We start from the raw sequence: 19,509 nt of genomic DNA, 5'->3' as shown, positions 1-19,509 counted from the left end.
AAGCTAAGAATATAATCCCCTTCATAATAGCATCACAAGAATAAAATACTTAGGAATCAATACTTAGGAAAAAAAGTACAAGATCTGGGGAGGAAACATCACTAAACTCTGCAGAAGGAAAGCAAAGATCTAAAGAAACACAGGCACAGTCCGTGTGCGCAGACGGGAAGGCTCATTATTAAAAGAGCAGTTTTCCCAAACCGATCAATAGATTCAATGAAATTCCCGTCAAAATTTCATTAGGCCTTTTTTTTTTTTTTTTTTTTTTTTTTTTTTTTTTTTTTTTTTTACAGAAATTGCCAAGCAGGTTGTAAAATTTTTATGAAGTTACAAAAACGTCTCATCCACGTTGACGGTTACAACGCTCGTTTCAGTAAAGTTAGTGACGTCATTGAATCATGCATCGAAATGGTCGAACGTTAGGATATGTAAATCTGTACCTCTGTAAAGCTGTTTTTAAAAATTCCCAGCGATGCTTGTTTAACACTGTGGGAAATCAGTCTGCATCCCCTCAGTCCGCGAGAAACTCGACCTTTCCCGCACAGTCCGAGCAAGAGACGGTGAGAAATCCAGGCCCTTCCCTCCCCCAAGTGGGGTGTCAGAGGTGTCGGGGCCCAGAGACCCTTGAGGGTGAGGGCTCTTTTGATGGGCTTTGCTTTTGGGAGTGTCATTTAATCCCAGGAGTCCGTCTGAGTTCAAATCTGCCTTGCCAGCTCATATGCTGTGTGACATTAAACAAGACAGTGACCCCGTCTGAGCCTCAGTTATTTCAGCAGAATTTGAACTCAGGGTTCCTCACTACCAGCCTAGTGTTCTTTCCATTACGTTCATGCCTCCTACACCCCCCTTGGTCATTACAGACTCCACGTATTTCTGTGGCTACTGGGAGCCTGAGTGAGCCACGAGTGGCTTCTGCGGGGATAAGCCGGCACCAGGGAGACGGGAGGGCGTCGGCTCCCCCAGGCCTGCTCACCCACACGCCCGGGATTCTCAGCTCCCGCCCCTGGGGAGACACAGCCCCCGACTCGTCTGCCCACATGCCCTTCGACAGCCCTTAACCACCCCGTCTCACCACGACAGCCACGCCCTCACATTCTTCCCAACCCAGCGCGCACACACGTCCCCAGCCTTGCTGCCCAGCCCCCCCCCCTCCCCGGACTCCCCCTCGGCTGAACACCTCAAACAAACGTGGCCCATGAGACTCCGCCTGGAAGCAGCATTGGCTCTCGTTTCCTGAGCTGCAGGCCTTGTCTGCCGGCCTCCTCTGGAGAAAAGGTCACTGCGGCTTATACTTCTCACTTTATGTGACACTCCTGAGCTCCTGTGCGCCGGAATCGTTGTGGGTGGCTTGGCGGAGACAGGGGTCTGCGAAGTGGCCAGAGGCAAAGCTGACCTCCCTCCCAAAAGGCCAGGAGCAGCACTTGCAGGAGGGAGAGACCAAGAGCAAGGAAAACCCAGGGTGAAGCCAGCAAGCACAGATCCAGTCCCCTCGGGCTGAGGAGTAAAGGACACAGGCTGGTAAACTGAGGCAGCCGTGGCTCTGGAGCAGCTGGCAGGAGGGCACGAGCCAGGCTGGGACATCGGAGCCGCTCGTCCCCTGCCCCTGTCCCCTGCCACGCCCCCTCCCTAATATTCCACCCGGAGCTGGGAGACAGAGGAAGCTGTCCAGCTTGCTCGCTGGGGCGGGAAGCCCGGGGAGAGGCTGAAGTGAGCTCACTGCATTCCTCCGTCCCACAAATCGCCACCCGGCACCTACTATGTGTCTGGCACTGGGATCGGTGCAGTAAAAAGGTGGAATTTATATTCTGGCCCAGGGACAGGGAAACTTCAAAATAAAATAATCAATAAGCAATCCTGTAAGTACCCAGCATGTCAGACAGAGGGAAGTGCTAAACAGGAAAACAAGGCAGGGCGGGGGTGCAGAGCAGAGGGGGGGAAGGTCACAGGTCAGGGTGGGGACCGGTCTCACAGACAGCCCCCCCCCCCCAGGCCACTCTGGGGCCTCTGGCTTCGGCCATGAGGGAGGGAGGGCACGGAGGGACTGGGACGAGGAGTGGGGCTCTCCTGCAGCCCTGTGGTTCCCCCCCACACACCTCCCCCAGCCCAGGCTGCAGCCCTGTCCTGATGACAACAATCCTGGTGGAGCCTGAGACACTTACAGGCAGCTGTGTGTGCACCCACCAGAGCAGAGGCTGTGAGTGAGGCTGTCTTGTCCTCGCCCTTTCCCTGCCTCCCAGGGCTTCGGGGCTAAACACTGTTCTCAGGAAGACAGGGTCAAAAATGCTGCTTGCTACCGTCCCTTCCTGGCAGGAGACCCCAGACCAGGGTAAGCAAACGCCCTCGCGGAGGAGCCAGAGAGCGAACAGTTTAGACCGTGAGTGCCATGGTCCCTGTCTAAGTACTCAACTCGGCCACTGTGGCGCAACACCACCACAGACACTGCACAAACGAATGGGCGTGGCCGGGTCCCAATAAAGCTTTATTTACAAAAGCAAGCGGTGGGCCAGACATGGCCAGCAGGCTGTGGTTTGCTGACCCCTGCCCTCCAACACCAACTGGGCTTCATATGTTTGTGACGGTTCTAAGGTCCCCGCGAACGAAGAAATAATAAAAGCGGTAACGATGGCGATGATGTGCGTGGAGTGCCAACTTCCCATCATGCCGTTCTTCTGTCTGCTGAACCGCTATTGCGCTGGGAATACAGAAGCGAATGCCAAGGGGGGAGCCTTGCCCCCCAGAACTTGGAGTCTGATGGAAAGGTCCCAGGCACCATACAAGGTAGGTGCTGTGTGTATCCCCAGTTCCCCAGTGAGGAAACGGAGGTTCAGGGGGGTGACCAAACCTGTTCACAGTGACAAGAGTTGGTGAATGGTGGACACAGGTGAATCCCAGTGCTTCTTAGTCCTGTTTGACACCCACACGGTGGCACATCCTGGGTCACCCCCTGCCCCCCAGCCACGAGCTCACTGACACCCACACGGTGGCACATCCTGGGTCACCCCCTGCCCCCTGGCAGCGGGACAGCCCCCAGCCAGGAGCTCAGGTGCAGAAGACGGCCCCGGTGGGAGCAGGGAGGAAACCGGGGCCTCTCTGCGCCAGCACATGAAACAATGAGCTAGTATTTCTCTAACAACCTGATGCCTACCTGACATCATCCTTGACACTCCTTTTTAAACAAAGACTTTCTTCTCTTGCCAGTGTCTTCACCCTCAGACAGGAAGAAGCCCTTTGATCTGTGGATTCCTTCCCCGTGTTCCCCAGGACTCCAGCTGTCAGGGTGACGAGCGCCCCCATCCCGGCAGATGGCGGACATGCCTTTGACTAACAGGGTGTAAGAACCCGGACTTGGCCCAGCCTGGGCAGCCGGCGCCCAAATGAGAAACAGGCTTGCAGGGTGCAAGGCGGAGGTGAGGCGAGCCCTCACCTGTCCTGACGTGGGGACCCGCAACAACACACCCCAAGATGGGCTCTGTGCACCTGCCGCGTGTCTCCCAGCAGCCTCGAGGCCACCCCGAGACCAACAGAGGTGGGGCCGCAGAGTCGTCGTGTCGGAGACGAGGCTGTCACCCTGCAAGCGCTCCGGTGGGGGCGCCCCGACGAGCTGGCCCCAAGCGCCACCTGCCAGACGGAGACGGAGGGCCCTGTCCTCCAGGGGTGGCCTGCCCCACCCGCCAGGGCTGCAAACTGTCTACCAAGCACGTCCGAGATGGCCGCCAGGCGAGGTCACTACTCTGGGAGCCACCACTGCCCACAGAAGGCGGTGCTTCGGGACCGGGGGCCACGTGGGGAGGTGGGAGACGGCCCCTCCCCGCTGCATCGTGAGCTGTGAGGGGTTCACAGAGCCCCCAGGCACCAGATTCCACCGAACCGCTGCCTTGTGTTTACCCACAAACCTCCCCTCCAGGACTGACATGAGCTCCACCTTCTCCTCCAGAGTCTACGGTGACCGAGGCCCCGCCGCTGGGCCCCGCTTGGCGTGGCCTGGCTTCTGCTGGTCACTGTCTGCTCCCTTCCCGGGGCGTCTGGAGGCCAGGTCCCGAGGGCCCACCTGCCATCGGTCAGATGCCCTCAGACACGTCGGACGCCGAGTAAAGTCAGGGAAAGTCCCCGCCGCCCAATACTGGTGGCGGCTCTGGTCTGCACCAGGAGCTGCTCTGCACCAGGAACGTGGCCCTGGTCACTGCCAGCCCAGGGTCGGCTGGAAGCCAGTGGTACAGGCAAACTAGGGTGGCCCGCACAGTTCTTGAGCCAGTTTTGCTAGGACCTAAGTATGCTTTTTACGGTTTTTAAATGCAAGAAGTAAAACATAAGAATGTGGGACCACGTGTATGCGGGTCACAGAGACTAAAATATTTCCTGTGTGTCCTCTCACGGTGTTGGATGAGCCCGGGAGAGGAGAGGAGGGGTTCCCGGGAGTGCCACAGACCAGAGACCACCGCACACGGCCACGTGAAGGGACGAGTACGGTGGCGGGCTGCCAGCTCACGGACCAGGGGCTGGCCAAGCCCCAGCACCCGTTCACACGCGGCCCCAGACCGTCCTCTCCAGAGCAGGTGAAGCAGGGTGGCCGGGAAGCTTCAGTGAAATACCACTTGAAAGCCACTGAGTTCAGTGGCTCCTGTGGATGGTGAGGGACAGGCAGAGGGGTGGTAACCAGTACTGGGAGAGAGCTGGCCACTAGCCACAAAACCTGGTGAAAGCCACTGTCGACAGGGTGAGGACTGTCACCAGCATCACACGCTTTGGCTTGGGGCTGCACCTTTTCCCAGGAGAAGGTCCAAGCTCAACCTCTTTCTTCCTGGCGAGACTGGGGGAGGCCTGGGAGGCGGATCTGGCGACAGAGACCCCACGCAGACCCCAGCTCACAGGTTCAGCACCAATCTTGCTCAGGGAGAGAAGAGGCCCCACCTCCGGGCACGTCCTGGTGCCTGGAGTTGCAGCAGTCACGTCAGTGGCCTGGGGCACCCACAGCCTGGACTGTCCCCTCCCAAGCTGAGTCTGGACTCAGCCCCACGACTTGCCGTGGTCAGTGGGACATCAGCTCATGCGACGGAAGTGAAGGCTTGAGCGTTTGCAGGCCGGGGCGTGGCCCTGCTGTAGGAGGCAGAGGAGATCCGCTGGGAGATGGCCCAGGAGCAGCCGGCGGCACGGAGGGCGGAGAGCAGGGAGAGGACCCTCGGAGCTGCGAGCCACACCACCATGCCGGAAGCCCAGGGCCGTAAGAGACACGGATCACTGGTTACAGCCACTAAATATGGGGGAGGGGGGCTTGTTAGGGAGCATGGGCGACTGAAATACCCAGCCCCCCCCCCGTAACCACAGATGGTTTTGTCTCTTTAGCTCATCTCTGTTTGCACCGAAAATTATGACAACCTTGTTGCAGATGCCAGTGCCCCCCTTCCTGAAACCCAGATGCTTCTCTAGAAAACAAGATCGAGTACTTTACAAAGAAGGAGGAGAGGGACGGAGGGAGGGGGTCTCCACCCCTAAAGACGGGTCCACCGGATCACCTAGTCATTGCTCTTCTGTCTCTGACGGGAGCCCCTGACCCTGCAGGACTGGGGGTGGGGGTGGGGTGGGGGACAGGAGTGGAAGGCAGAAGGGCCGCCAGTTAGGAGGCTCTCGTGTTAACCCGGGGGTGAGCCAACGTTACACACTAGCACAGGGGTAAAGTCACATATCGGGGACCGGGGCAGGAGCCCCGAGGACAGAAGGGGGGCCCACCAGGCACTCTGGCCTGTAGCTGCTGCCATTTATAACTGTGTGCCCTTGGCCCGCCACCTGGAGAGAGTCATTCTTGCAATAAAATAAATACCAGTAAGTCCATACACATAGGGTACTCTGTTCAAATCCTGAGAGTGCTAAGCCAAGAAATAACGATTTATGGAAGCAAAGAAGTCCCGAAGTTGGTAGTTTCGACATGTGATTCTGTGTCGTGCTGTTCACATTTCTAGAAGATGTAAGCTCAGCACGATTTCTGGGGCGTGAATACTGACTCTGGGCGCCGATCTTCGTAAACACGCCAACAGAAGTGCAAACAGAAGCGGTCAACATCACTGTAGAATACTCCAGGTGAGACCATCTTCCATCTAAGTTTGCAAAGGCCAATTTCCTTTTTTAAAATTTTTTCATTAACGTTTATTTATTTTTGGGAGACAGAGAGAGACAGAGTGGGAGTGGGGAAGGGGAAGACAGAGAGGGAGGCACAGAATCCGAAGCAGGCTCCAGGCTCCAAGCTGTCAGCACAGAACCTGTTGCAGGGCTCAAACTCATGAACTGTGAGATCATGACCCGAGCTGAAGTTGGACAGTTAACCAACTGAGCCACCCGGGTGCCCCTGCAAAAGCCCATTTCAACACCAACAACCTTAGAAAGGGCAGCAGACAAAAGCTTTTCACTATTAAAAAAGGTGCCCCAGGGCTTGGGGCACCTGCATGGCTCAGTCGGTTAAAGCGTCCAACTTCAGCTCAGGTCATGATCTCACTGTTCACAGGTTCGAGCCCTGTGTCCGGCTCTGTGCTGACAGCTCGGAGCCTGGAGCCTGTTTCGGATTCTGTGTCTCCCTCGCTCTCTGCCCCTCCCCCACTCACACTCTGTCTATCTCTCAAAAGTAAGTAAACATTCAAAAAAAAAAAACTTTAAAAAAGGACAGAGCTTGCCTGAAACCAGATGCACCTAACACCCAGGCTGTGCACGGATGGGATGCACTTGGTGGTCCAACCAACGTAACGCGATTTGTCTCCCTCTGGATTATTTGTTAGGAAATATCAGGACCTTCTGAGAGGTCTTTGAATGAATTGTGTTTTAAAACGCCCTTGTTAATGCACCCCCATGTTTATAGCAGCACTATCAACAATAGCCAGGGTATTGAAAGAGCCCAAATGTCCATCGGCTGATGAATGGATAAAGAAAATGTGTTATATATACAGAACGGAATACTACTCGGCAATCACAAAGAAGGAAATCTTGCCATTGGCAACTACATGAATGGAACTGGAGGGTATTATGCTAAGTGAAATTAGTCAGCGAAAGACAAAAATCATATGACTTCACTCATATGAGGACTTTAAGAGACAAAACAGATGAACATAAGGAAAGGGAAACAAAAATAATATAAAAACAGGGAGGGGAACAAAAGAGAAGAGACTCAAATACGGAGAACAAACTGAGGGTTACGGGAGGGGTTGTGGGAGGGGGGATGGGTCAAATGGGGGAGGGGCACTAAGGAATCTACCCCTGAAACCATTGTTGCACTAGATGCTAACTTGGACGTAAATGAATAAATAAATAAATAAATAAGACATTAAAAAATATGTCCTTGTTAAGACTAATAAATTTTAATACCTAAATATTTGTGGTACTTCAATTTTTTAAATAATTTTTATCTGACATTTGTGTTGATGTCTTTCTCCTTTAATATTTTCTGTCCTCAAATATCTGAATCAGGTTCAAATGAATGTGAAATGCTATCAATTATTGAATCACATAATGTCAAAATATATTGATGTAAAGCAATGATAACCATGCATTGAAAAACAAAAAAAACTCTGAACTTTCCACATAATCCTACCACAGAATTGATCGAGGCCTCTCATTCTTTTTTAAATCACATGAAGTGCTATGGAAAATGTAGAGTAACTTACAACTCAGGAACTCTTGGCGATTTTTCAGAAATTCTGATATGCTGTTCCTGAATCCTAACCTTTATCTCTGTCGGGAATTTGGATGTCATGTCCCGAACCGAGCTGGTCAGAGAACTGGGCCAGACGAGGACAGGAGCGAGGGGGACTGAGCCGGCCAAGAGACACACACCCGAGCCGGCAGCCGAGACTTTTGGTTGCACATGTGACCACAGGAGCTCACAGAACCGGGCACGGCAGGCACGTGGGCTCCAAAGACCCACCTCATCCCTCAGGGTCGTCCTCGCCTGCAGGTTCAGAGGCGCCTTGGGCAGGGGACCCGGCACATGGGGACCCGGTTTGTGCCGACCACCGTGGCACGCGGGTAGAAGCCCGTCCCTGCAGGCACGGGGACCCCTACCCGCCACCCGCACCACACGCAGCCTGTGACGGGCTAGGAGAGGTGGGTGGCTGGCTGTCCACACCTCGGCCTCCCAAGCCCCGTCTGCAGGGCCTCTGAGCTGGACACAAGGCCCTGCATAAACATGCGGTATTTTGCATTAAGGCTTGCGAGCGCTTATCCGAGTCAGACACTGCCACCTGCTTCCACTGAGGGATTCCAGGCCTGCCTTCCCGGGGAAGTCACGGCTTTCCCAGGCACAGTGACTCCCACACGGGGTCCACGGAAAGCACAAGTTCCCGGCAAGGCAGCTCATCGCACACCACCTGCTCGCCCTTGCAGCAAGCACTCCGAAACTGTTCGCTGGGCCAGGCCTGAGCTCGAAGTGTTGGATGTGCAAAGCACACAGTGCAGAGGGGAAGGTGAACTCTTACCTTCCAGAGACACCTAGGAAATACGCCATGTCGGGGAGAAGCAGCCAGGCCTGTGTGAGGGGTGGGACTCACTGAGCAAGGAGTATTTCTGGGGCCCGGGGGGTGACAGGCAGGTTTATTAACCCAATCTGCCCACCTGCCAGTGGAAATTTCATAAGAAACTACCCCATCGATAGTGATGGTCACGATGGGGCCATGCAGCCTCAGAGTTAGGGGTCCAAGGGCTCGGCCAGAAGGCCTGGCTCAGGGCCCGGCCTTGCCATTTACCAAAGGCTGTGGCCTTGGACAAACACCCTGACCTCTCTGTTCCCTGGCTTCCTCATCTGTGACATGGGGGTAACAGCACCCATCTCGTCGAGCCGGGGACATAAAGTCATTGTGAGACAGTGAGCTCTCACTGCTTGGGCCGGGAATCTTCTTCATTTTCTAGATGGTGACGCCGAGGGTCAGAGTGGCGGAGAGGCGAGCTCGAAGCTGCGCAGTGGAGGAAGTGGCACAGCCGGGATCGGAGCCCGGACGCGTGGGGCTCCAAAGCCCTCTCCCCTCCAACGTGGGACTCACAGAAGAGCAGAAACCCCCGTCTGCTCAGACGGCCGCGGCTGGCCAGCAGCCAGCACCCCACAGCAGGGGAAATACCTCCTTGCTCAGGGATGCCCCGCCTCCCCCGCCCCCTGAGGGGCCGTGCAGGGGCCTGGATGCCTTCGGCACCAGGAGGGTGCTGTGAGGAAGGCAGGTGGGAGGTGAGGGCAAGCCTCCAGGACCTGGTTTTGCCACTTCCCCTGTGCTGTCCGACCACACAGCCTCCGGTCCCTGCTGTCCCCCAGGGTCCTCACTGAGACCTCACCTGCCCGGGAAACTGTCCCCAGCCTGCACAGCCTGGCGTGCCTCAAAAAGTCCAACATGGAATCAGCACGGGACCCCACAATTGCACTTCTGGGTGCAGACCTGAGACAGGTGAACACAGGTTCTCCAGCAAAGCTTCCCAGCAGGTGTTCACAGTGCTACTGTCACGCACGGTAAGGAAAAACGCAGAACCAGCCCAGGCGCCCACCCACCCGTGGGTGAATGGATAGCCACACTGTAGCACATCCACGTAACAGAATAGTATTCAGCCGCCAACAGGAGTCGAGTACAGACACGTGGTTGGGTGCAGGTGAGCGAAATCGTGCTAAATGGAAGAAGCCAGTCTACTGTGTGGCTCCACTCACAAGAACGTTCCAGAATAAGCATGTCTACAGTCAGAAGAGTGGTTGCCAAGGGTGGGGAAGGGGCGAGTGGTGGCGGGCATGGGGTCTCCTCCTGGGGTGAAAGCGCTCTGCACTTAGAAGTGTGGTTTCGCTACATGTACTCCGTTGCCCCTGGACTCCTTGGCTTAAAATGGTTCGCTTTACACAATGTGGATTTAACCTCAATTTTTTAGAAAAGGCGGAATGCAGAACGGGACGCCTGGAAGTCCTGGAAAGTCCATTACTCCGCGGCTGACGTTATGTAAGCGGGAGCCGGCGCGGGCAGGGGTGGTGGTGGTGGGGGGGGGGGGGCGGCGCGTGGGCAGGGAGGAGGCACGGGCAGGGGAGGTGGAGGGGGGGTGGTGCGGGCAGAGGAGGTGGAAGGGTGGCGCGGGCAGGGGTGCTGGCGGGGGGTGGGGGGGGGTGGCGTGTGGGCAGGGGGGTGGGGGGAGGGAGCGGTGCGGGCCAGAATGCAGGGTGCGGCCAGGAACGCTGAGGGTTTAAAGTAACAGGAAGCCTGAGCAATACCATCAATGAGGCTTTTCTGACGGCTGCTCGTATGGAGCAGAACAAAGTGTGCTGAGCGTCGGGAGGAGGCGTGAGTCCGGCTGCCAGGCTTTGCCGGGGGGCCTCTGACCGCACACCGGCCGCAAACCTGAAAGCTGCTCGGTGAACAATCCGGACCCAAGGTTTTAACAAAACTCGGCCTAGCACCGGCCTTGAATGTGAGCCAGAGGGTTTCGGTGACAGCCAGGAAAATGCACGGGGCAAATGCCTCTCAGGGCTGGAGTGGTCGGGGGTGGGGGGGCACATCCTCTCCTGGGCTCGCTATGGAGCTCTGCAGCACAGCTGCGGCAGTGGCACGGGGCCGGGGTGGGCTCAGAGGTGAGGGCGCTCGGGGGCCCCCGGTATGCCTGGGTCCTGGTCGGCCAGAGACAGGGTGCCGGTGAACCCGCAGCGTGTCTTTCCACGGCTCTCAGGGCAGGAAGCGGGGCTGGGCTCCGGGGAAGGTCCCGTGGTGCCGAGAGCCACCTTTCTGAGCCACGTTGTCCCGTCTGTGCAACGAGGAACCAAGGCCACCTCGTCCAGCTGTCTGAGAAGTAAACTGGCACGTCCCTCCTTCCCTGCTCTCAGGGCTGACCCCAGCATCCTGCAGGCCTCGCCCCAATCTCTCAAGGCTGCCTGGCCAGACCCTCAGCTGGGCTAAACCCCTTGTTCCATTCTCTGTATGACTGTGTTCCCCTGGACTTGCTCACATACGGAATTATTTATACGTGGGCCTGCCTAGCCCATCCAGGATCACTCCCCACCTCAAGAGCCTGAGCTTAATCTCAGGCAAAGTCCCTTTTGCCACGTGAGGTCACACAGTGACAGGTCCAGGACTGGGACGTGGATGTCCTGGGGGTGTCGTTCTGCTGAGCAAGGGTCAGAAGGGCCCCGTGGGAATGACCACTTAGTAGGAAAGAAAGACAATAAAACTACTCCATGAATAACTGCTCTAAGGGGGGGGGGGGGAAGGAACCTGTGTATCTCAGCGATGATAATGACAAAAAAGTACGTATTTACGAAGCACTTACTATATGCCATGAATCTTGTTAGACTCTCAGACATTTTACCACATTAAAAACGGTGCTGTGAGAAGATGGGTCTCAGCATTCCCACTTAACAGAAGTGAAAACTGAGGCGTCGTATGTGAGTGTCGACTCCAGAACGGGGTTCCTGGCCCGTGTCCTATAAACAGGGCACCTGAGTCCTTGGCCCACAGACCACGTGCACGACCAGGGTGACTCAGGAAGAGTCTGTCCGCTTCTTAATTGCCTGGGAGAGGGAGAGAGGGGCTCGGGCTCTTTGCCTCGTGTGCAGTCCCTTCACAAACAGGCCCCCGGGAGTGGCGACAGGAGGGAAGGTGCTTTTGCGTTTTGCGCTTGGCCGGCCTGGCGCACCGCAACCTGCCATCCAGCCGAGCACGGGCGTGTGGACACTAGCCAGTGATAGAGCAAGTCCAGGCCCCCGGGCCACCTGAACCAGGCAATCCAGCGTCGCAACCGAGGGCACTGCCGGAAGGCTGCAGCACGGTCCTGCCTCAGAGAAAGGAATTGTCGTCTTTGTCCGTAAACACAAGTTTCCAGTTGTCCTGACTGTGATTCCGAGGTGCAATTCTCCTCTCCACAACAGACTACGTTATTGTCCGCGTGTCCTCAGGGACGTCCAGCGTATCACCGTCCACTTACCAGGTCTGCAGTGATCCAGAACTTGAACACCCGGATCTCCTCTGCCGGTGGAACACCGATACTCAGTCTGTGCTTATTAACTCTTAGTCTACACACAGTTCTAACAGACCTGGTCATTTTGCGCACAAACAGATTCTGATGACCAGATTAGAAAGGGAACACGGGGAGGATCGTCGAACACAATGGATCCAGGGATGACATTGGTGGCTCTAGGTAGAAGCCGTGCCCACTGCCTGAGGGCACGTGGCCTCAGACAGTGCTGGCATATGGGTGCCGAACTCTCACCGCCCCACCCGCTTCCTTCGTCCTTCTGGAAAGTACAGGACGAAGCTCACACCTCAGGCGCTTGGACAGGGAAACAAGAGGCTGGAGTGGAATCCCAGTGCGGCCTGGGACGGCCATGCATCTCAGACGGAATAGGACGGTCTCGAGATGCTGGCCCCTCGGGGTGACCGGGTGAAGGGGCAGGTGCTCCCACACTTGCCACCCAACCTCACACCTTCTCCGGTTCTAGAGATGACGGGACAAGGGGAGTGACCCGCCCAAAGTCCCAAAGCAACGCTGGGGAAGTGGGGGTGCACCGAGGCCCACTGGCTCTGCAGCCCGCCGGCCGCTCCCCTGCACCTTCCGGCTTTGCCCCTGGACCAGAACTGGAAGATTCGGGGGAGGGTGGGGGGCTGGTCCCTTCCTGAGGGGGTTCACTCTGCCATGTTTTATTTCAGGGAAACAAGGATGAGAGGCGGCCTAGATTTGAATCTTCTCAAATTCTCAAAAGCCCCCCACCCCACACAACCATGAACCCCAACAGACAGACACTCATTAACTACGTTTGAGGCTACAAGTTCTTAATGACTTAAGTGGAAAACCAATGGACTGATACGGAATCAACCTGTCATCTCGAGAACCCAGTAAACAACGAGAGAGGCTCTCCTGCCCGGAGAAGCCGTCCCTCCAGCCCCCGACTGCGCCACAGGTAACCAAATGGCAGACTAGGAGAAGCGTCTCTGTAGGAACTTCCTCCGGCCGACAGATGAGAACAAAATGACAGAACTTCGCTGTTTTGCAGCCCCCGATGAATTAATGGAAACACTTTTAAGCACTAACAGCCCCTAACATCAAAAACAGGATGGAAAGAGGGAGAGACGACATTTCAAGGAGAAAGTCAGAACTCTCTTAGAAGGGCAGGAGAAAGACAAACTCTGGAAACACCGACAGTAATTTCAACGCCCACAGGGTACGTACACGCGTGGGGACGCACCTTGCCAGGTGCAGGCAGAATGGTGCCACTTCATTGGGAGACATTAACTTCCCTCATGCCTTGGAAGCAGAACGTTTAAATAACCAGAGAGGAAATACAAATCCTGACGTTAATCCAAACATCCTTCTTATTTTCATAATAGCCCCGCCAAGTAGGAACAGCAAAGTCGCGTTTAATCAATGTATTTCATGGCCAGGGCAATTCCATTGTCCTTCCCGTCTATTTTTGGGTTTGACCCTTGAGGCAACTAAGATTCATTTTCAGGAAACAAATCCATGAAAATTATACCACTTTTTGTGCTAAATGCACAGCCGGTGCGTGCAGGCTCGGCGTTTCCGAGCAGCGAGGGTACACGCCGCGTTCCTCGCCCTGAATGCCTAACATCTGTGGGTCCACAGGAGAATTAATTCTTCAGGAAAAGGCCCCTACCCTAATTAGATTTTACTTGGCTTATTAGTGAATCTCATTCACTGACTTAATGAGAAACAAAAGTCATGTGATAAAAGAGTCACGAGCAATAAAACGTTAACTAAATTTATACAGCAGAGGGCTTGAAATTTTCCCTCCATATCAGCAAAACTGAAATCCACAGTGGAAACACGAATTGCTATAAATGGCTTCAGACCTAGGCACGGGGACTATTTATATTCAGGATGTGGCCTATTCCAGAGAGAGCGCACACAATGTAGGCATTTAGAGTGCTAGACGTGTGTCCAAATCTTAACTAATTGGGGGCAGTAATAATTGCTAAGGTTTACTTCATACTTCCTATGTGCCAAGCTATTCCAATAGCTCTAAATGCATTAACTCATTTAACGTCACGAGGCAGACTCTTAGTATTCCCATTTTACAGACGGGGAAACTGAGGCTCAGGAGGTAAAGGGGCTTACCCGCAGTTACTCAGAGAGTAACTGGTGGGGACAGAGTGCAGCCTCCAAGCCAGGAGAGCCAGCCCCCATCACTCCCCATGCTTAAAAATCGAGAGAAATCTTTCATACTTTTTTAGTCAGACATTATTTTTTTGAATCATTATAGACCAATTCAGAAACGTGATTGCACGTTGGGATCCCCACGCTGTCAGGTGCAGCTTGAAGGCAAAGACCCTCTGGGCCCCGTTTCTGATCGTAGTATCTGAATGCCAGTAAGTTTCCAAGGAGAGACTGGGGTCTTTGAGCTTCTCCAAGGGGAGCACAGGCTTTACAACTCGAGGTTGGGCTGAAAGTCCGTCATCAGAAGGACATGTTCATGCGGCACGTTAGCCTGACCCACGGTGGCCGTGGGGCCACCACGACGGGACAGGTGCTCACGAGTGGCACTCCTGCAAGTTAGACGCGGCCCTTGTCCGGAAAGGGCTGACGCATGATTTGCAGTGAGCCGGCGGAGCCTCACGCTCTCTCGGCGGCCCCACGCGCTCTGAGAGGGCAACCTTGCTACCGTCTGGTCGTTGGGAGAAAACCCAAGGTGGAGGGCACACCGCGTCCAAGCAAGGACCTGGGGAGGGCTGCATTCGCCCCAAGCCCACATCCCTTCTGCCACAGGCCAGCCCCTCTGCCAAGCCATCGAGCAAAAGCCCTCAAGGGTATTTGAATCCAGCTGGAGAGAAACTGACTCGGGGTTGTGTGCCGTTTCCCAAGCTACGGTGGCATCTGGGCATGTGACTGCTCAGCCTTCTCTGTGCCCCAGAACACCTCCCGCTGGGGGCAGCGACCACTACCTCGTCACGTGAGGGCCCAGAGGGGCCGTCCATCCAGCCCCCAGCTGCCAGTCGGGCACGGGACCCAAGCCGAGCCACGGGCATTGTTTCTTCCTGGAATACCGAGTTGGAGCGGAAATCCACAAGAGCCAGCACGTGGACGGGGGTCGCCGAGGACCTAGATCCCAGGGTTCCTGGTGCCCAGACGCCCGGGTCTGGCTGGTCCCCCCTGCTCGGTCTGAATGTCTAGCTCTCCTTTGGGTCCGCTGGCCCCCAGTGCTCTCTGAGAGCCCTTGTTCTGGGTTCTCGTTGCTTACTTGCTGCTGGAAAGTCAGCCGGACTCCTCGCTGTGAGGGCTAGAAACCTCTCTTAACCCGCCTGCACCAGAAACGCATTGGTTCTTCCCTCAACTGGAAAACTGACGGGGTGGGTCTGGCCTCGGCCGTGCCTGGGTCCGGGGATCCCATGAAGCTGCCAGGAATCTGTCTCTCTCCGTCTCCTGACACTGCTCATCTGTGTGCTCTCAAGGGCAAACGGTCCTCAGCAGTCCCAGGTCATCCTGCTCCAGAGAACATGAGACCAGGAGAAGGGAGCCCCGGGAGCGGCCTGGGGAAGACGGGGGTCAGCTCGGGATGGCAACACGTCCACCTCTGCATCCATCACTGGGGGAGGGCGGTGGGGGGGGGGGTGTTCCGTGGAGAACTCAGAGCGGCCAGACCGGGTCACAGCCACCCACAGGCCAGGAAGCGGGGCCAGCCTTACACAGGTGACTGCGGAATACTGTGGACTCCCCAAAGGAGGTGAGGCCGAGCAAATGCTCTGCGCCCCACAGGGACAAGGTCACCCTGTCACAACCAGAGGGCCCCCTGCCAGACCAGCGGCAGCGAATCCCCTCTGAATGTGGGGAGTCTGAGAAAAATCGGACCCGAGGAAGGACGGAACACTCCAAGAGCTTCCGGGAAAACCCGTGCATGGACTCCGGATAGCTCGTGTGGAAAAAGGGCGATGTTCCAGGCAAGATGAGGGACGGCCTCAGCCCCACAGGGGTCTTGATGAGGCCCACCTTCCAGGTCTGGAGGGCTTCCAGTGGGTGAGCGGTGGAAGAGACGGCCCAGAAGGCACAGCACGTCCCGGCTGCGGTCGCCCTGAAGCAGCTGGAGGGGAGGTGAGAGAACCCTACGGAAGCCGAAGAGCCAGGACGCGCCCCCCAGGCCGGGCCTCCCCAGGGAAAGATTGGTTTCCACATCCTCCAGGCGGAAAGAAGACCCGCGAACTCGGAGGCACCGCCTGGGAACCAGGGCGTTCTGCAGAGATGGGAGGTGTGGGAGGGTCTGCAACACCGCAGCGCCCCGCGGGCCGCCCGCTCTGCTCCTACGGAATTCTGGCGGCTAACCAGTGCTATCGGCTTGCAAACATCTCCATCCACAGGCATTTACTCCCCAAACCACAGGCAGACGTCCACCCCCGGGGACAGCTCCACCGATAGCCTGGAAAAGAAGGCTGGCCACGGCGCCTGGGAGCCGGGACGCCCCTCTGTGACCAGCAACGAGGCAGGGCTCTGCCGGTGCCACGGCACAAAGTGGGTCCTCTGCGGCCCCCACAAGGCCCCCCAAGGGTGAGTCCTGCGCCCACAGCCACGGCGCGCTCGTCAGTGTGCGCCCGTACCTCCCCTGTCCTGCCTGGACTGCCCACCCCGACGGAACACCCTGGGACCCCTTCCCTGAGATCAGAACCCTCGTCTCAGGCTCCGCTTCTTCTGCAAGGGGGGGATTTGCACCCATTTTGTTCCTGCTGAATCCCTGGTACACATGGTAGGTGTTCAATACACTTGATGGGAAAACCAACACTTAACATTTATTATTTGACGTGGACAGGCCCGTGTAAATGTCAGGGAACTTTCTAGAGAGAGCGGGGATGTTTGCACCCGGCTGAGGGGGGTTGTCAGTCTGCAAGGGCAGCAGTTACACCACCTGGTGAGGGCACCTGAGCTGCCTGGGCCCGCCCCCCAGCGGGTCTGACCCAGCCAGGGCAGGATGGAGCCCAGATGTCCGTATTTTTACAGATCCCTTTGATGTTTCTAATGTGCAGCCAGGCCTGAGAGCCACCGGGTTCAAGTGTAAGTGCCACATCACTACCTTTTCCTTTCTTGTCACATTGGTTGGGACGATTTCATTTTATTTTTTAATTTTTATTTTTTTAGAGAGAGAGCACAAGTGAGGGAGATGGGGAGAAGGGGGGGGGGAGGGAGGGAGGGAGAGGGAGAGGGGGAGAGAGAGAGAGAGAGAGAGAGAGAGAGAGAGAGAGAGAGAGAGAGGATCCTAAGGAGGCTCCACACTCAGCACAGAGCCCAACTTGGGACTCGATCCTATCACCCTGGTATCGTGACCAGAGCTGAAATCAAGAGGGATGCTCAACCAAGTGAGCCACCCAAGCGCCCCAGGACTATTTCATGTTAAAAGCAGCTCAATACAACTAGTTTATGCCAAAGGGGGACTCGGGGGGGCAGTTAATGATAAAGACACAGGATGTCTGTGGAAGTCAAGTAGAGGCTGTCCCGGGACCCTTCCCTGCTGCTTCTGTATCTGGGTCATCTCTCTGTAAGCCAGCACTGCCTGTCCTCTGTCCCCAGAGCAAAGCAGGACCACACCTGGGACGCAAGTGGGACATCTCCCCTGGTGAGGACCCCAGTCGGCCTGGGTCCCGGAGCGCTGATGGCCCCAGCCCAGGTCAGGGGGCCTCTGGGACCAGGCCACTGTGCCAAAGGGACAGATGCTCACAGCAAAAGCTAGGCACCCCAGGCATGGAGTGGGGGCAGGTGTTCAAGGGTCACACACCCCCCCCCCCCCCCGCCAGCTCACAGTGTTCCCTGTAAACGGCTCTTATCTATTCCCATTCATCCTCTCGAGAGAGCTACACGCCCCTCCCCACACACACGGGACAGCCTTTCCTTGTCTCTTCTAATAAACTCACTTCACCTCCACGGTGGCCATTCTCCAGGCGGTAGCATCTGCAAACGCGTGGGTTTGGGTTGTTAGAAATGTTCGCAAGATCACATATGCAAGCAGCCCCGGGGGCCTGAGGCATAAGAAAACCTCACTGAACCTCCTGCCTTCACTTCAAACTTTGATCCTTTGTTCATCATCCATGTTTTGGGGGTTTCAGTTTTTTAAATGCTGCATTCAAGTTATTATTTATCTTGATGGGTGCAGTTTGTTCCCTGCTCCCTTCCACCTGCAAGGGCCTTACCTGCCCCAGCCCGCGTGCTCCACAAAATAAAGGTTTAAAGCCTTGTGGGCGCCACCTCCGTGTGGACAGCTCTCCGTGTCCTCATGCTCTGGGACACACTCATTTCACCTGCCTAACACGCACTCAGCCATGAGCTTTTGCAAGTCTGCTGGTCCAGACCCCTTCCCGCCCCACTGAAGAAACAGAGGCCCCACACCGTCAGGCGGCCCCTGCCCCCCATCTGCAGCCGGGCAGATCATCCATCGGGAGGAAAAGAGGAAAAAAGGAGGGAAGCCAGGGCTTTCCTCAGCTTCTGCTGCTGCTGGCTTTGTCTCATTTCTGGAGGAGCAAACCGGCGCTGGCCAAGGGAATCATAAATTCCGCCGGGAGGGAGCCTGCGGCTCTGAGCAGAGCCGGCGCTGCCCCTGGGGAGCTCGAGCCTGGCCGCGGAGAGATCACGGCGAGCGCCCCTTCTGCCTCCCCTTGCCTGCGCCCCGCATTGTCAGGCAGTGACATCACAGGGCAGGGAGCAGAGACCACCCTTGAAAGGAAAAGTGAGTCACAGAAAGGGCAGAGGGTGGTGGAAGGGGATGGGGCCAGCCCCTCCTTTGCCTTGGCCGGCACGGTCATCTCGAGAATAGAAACATTCTCGAGTTATGGGAGGGGGTTGCTTTCCAAGCACATCCCTGGTGCCCGCCCCCCACACGCCGACAAGGAAGTGTGTCATCTCATGGAAGCCCTCCGAGGAAGGTGCTATTTTATTCCCATTTTACACATGAGGAGACTGAAGCTAGGAGAGGTATTAGACTTCCCCAAAGTCTCTCACTCCATAAAAAGCGGGGCCAGGATCCAAGCCCAGGCTTCTGGAATTCACAGACCCTCTGAGCCACGTTGGGGCCGACGGGCAGGAACCCCAAACAAGGGGACCCATTCTCTGCCCCCAACTCTCTGTGACAGAAGCCAAAACGTACTCCCCAAATCCCGGCTCCAAGAGCACCCACATCCCAAGCCCCCCATGGACCTCCTCTCTCTTCTCTCCCCTCCAGCACCCCACATCCCACCCACCAGCAGGCTCCCAGATTCGCTCTCTTCCACAAGATCATTTGGAATACCTGGGTGGCTGGCCTGTTCCCCAGGCTCACAGCCCTCATGCCAGAAAGAAGCTTGCCCTGTAGAGCCACCCACCCACCCATGCCCAACACTCCTGCACAGTTACATGTAGTTTTGGTGGCAGGGGGGATGGCTTAAATATTTCAGATGATACTAACGGGCTGGCTGGAGCCCTTCTCTGAACAGGCTGTCTCCCGGACGCCCCATCTCAGCACGTATCCATGAACGGTCAGGGAGGAGCCCTTGCTCCTGCTCCGCCAGGAGCCCTCCACCTCCAGAGCGAACGCCACATCCCTTTCCAGAAGTGGGAGAG

Source organism: Lynx canadensis, chromosome E2 (assembly GCF_007474595.2).
Source record: "Lynx canadensis isolate LIC74 chromosome E2, mLynCan4.pri.v2, whole genome shotgun sequence".
NCBI lineage: Eukaryota > Metazoa > Chordata > Mammalia > Carnivora > Felidae > Lynx > Lynx canadensis.
The sequence above is the reverse complement of the archived record's forward strand: the minus strand, read 5'-3'. Positions refer to the sequence as shown.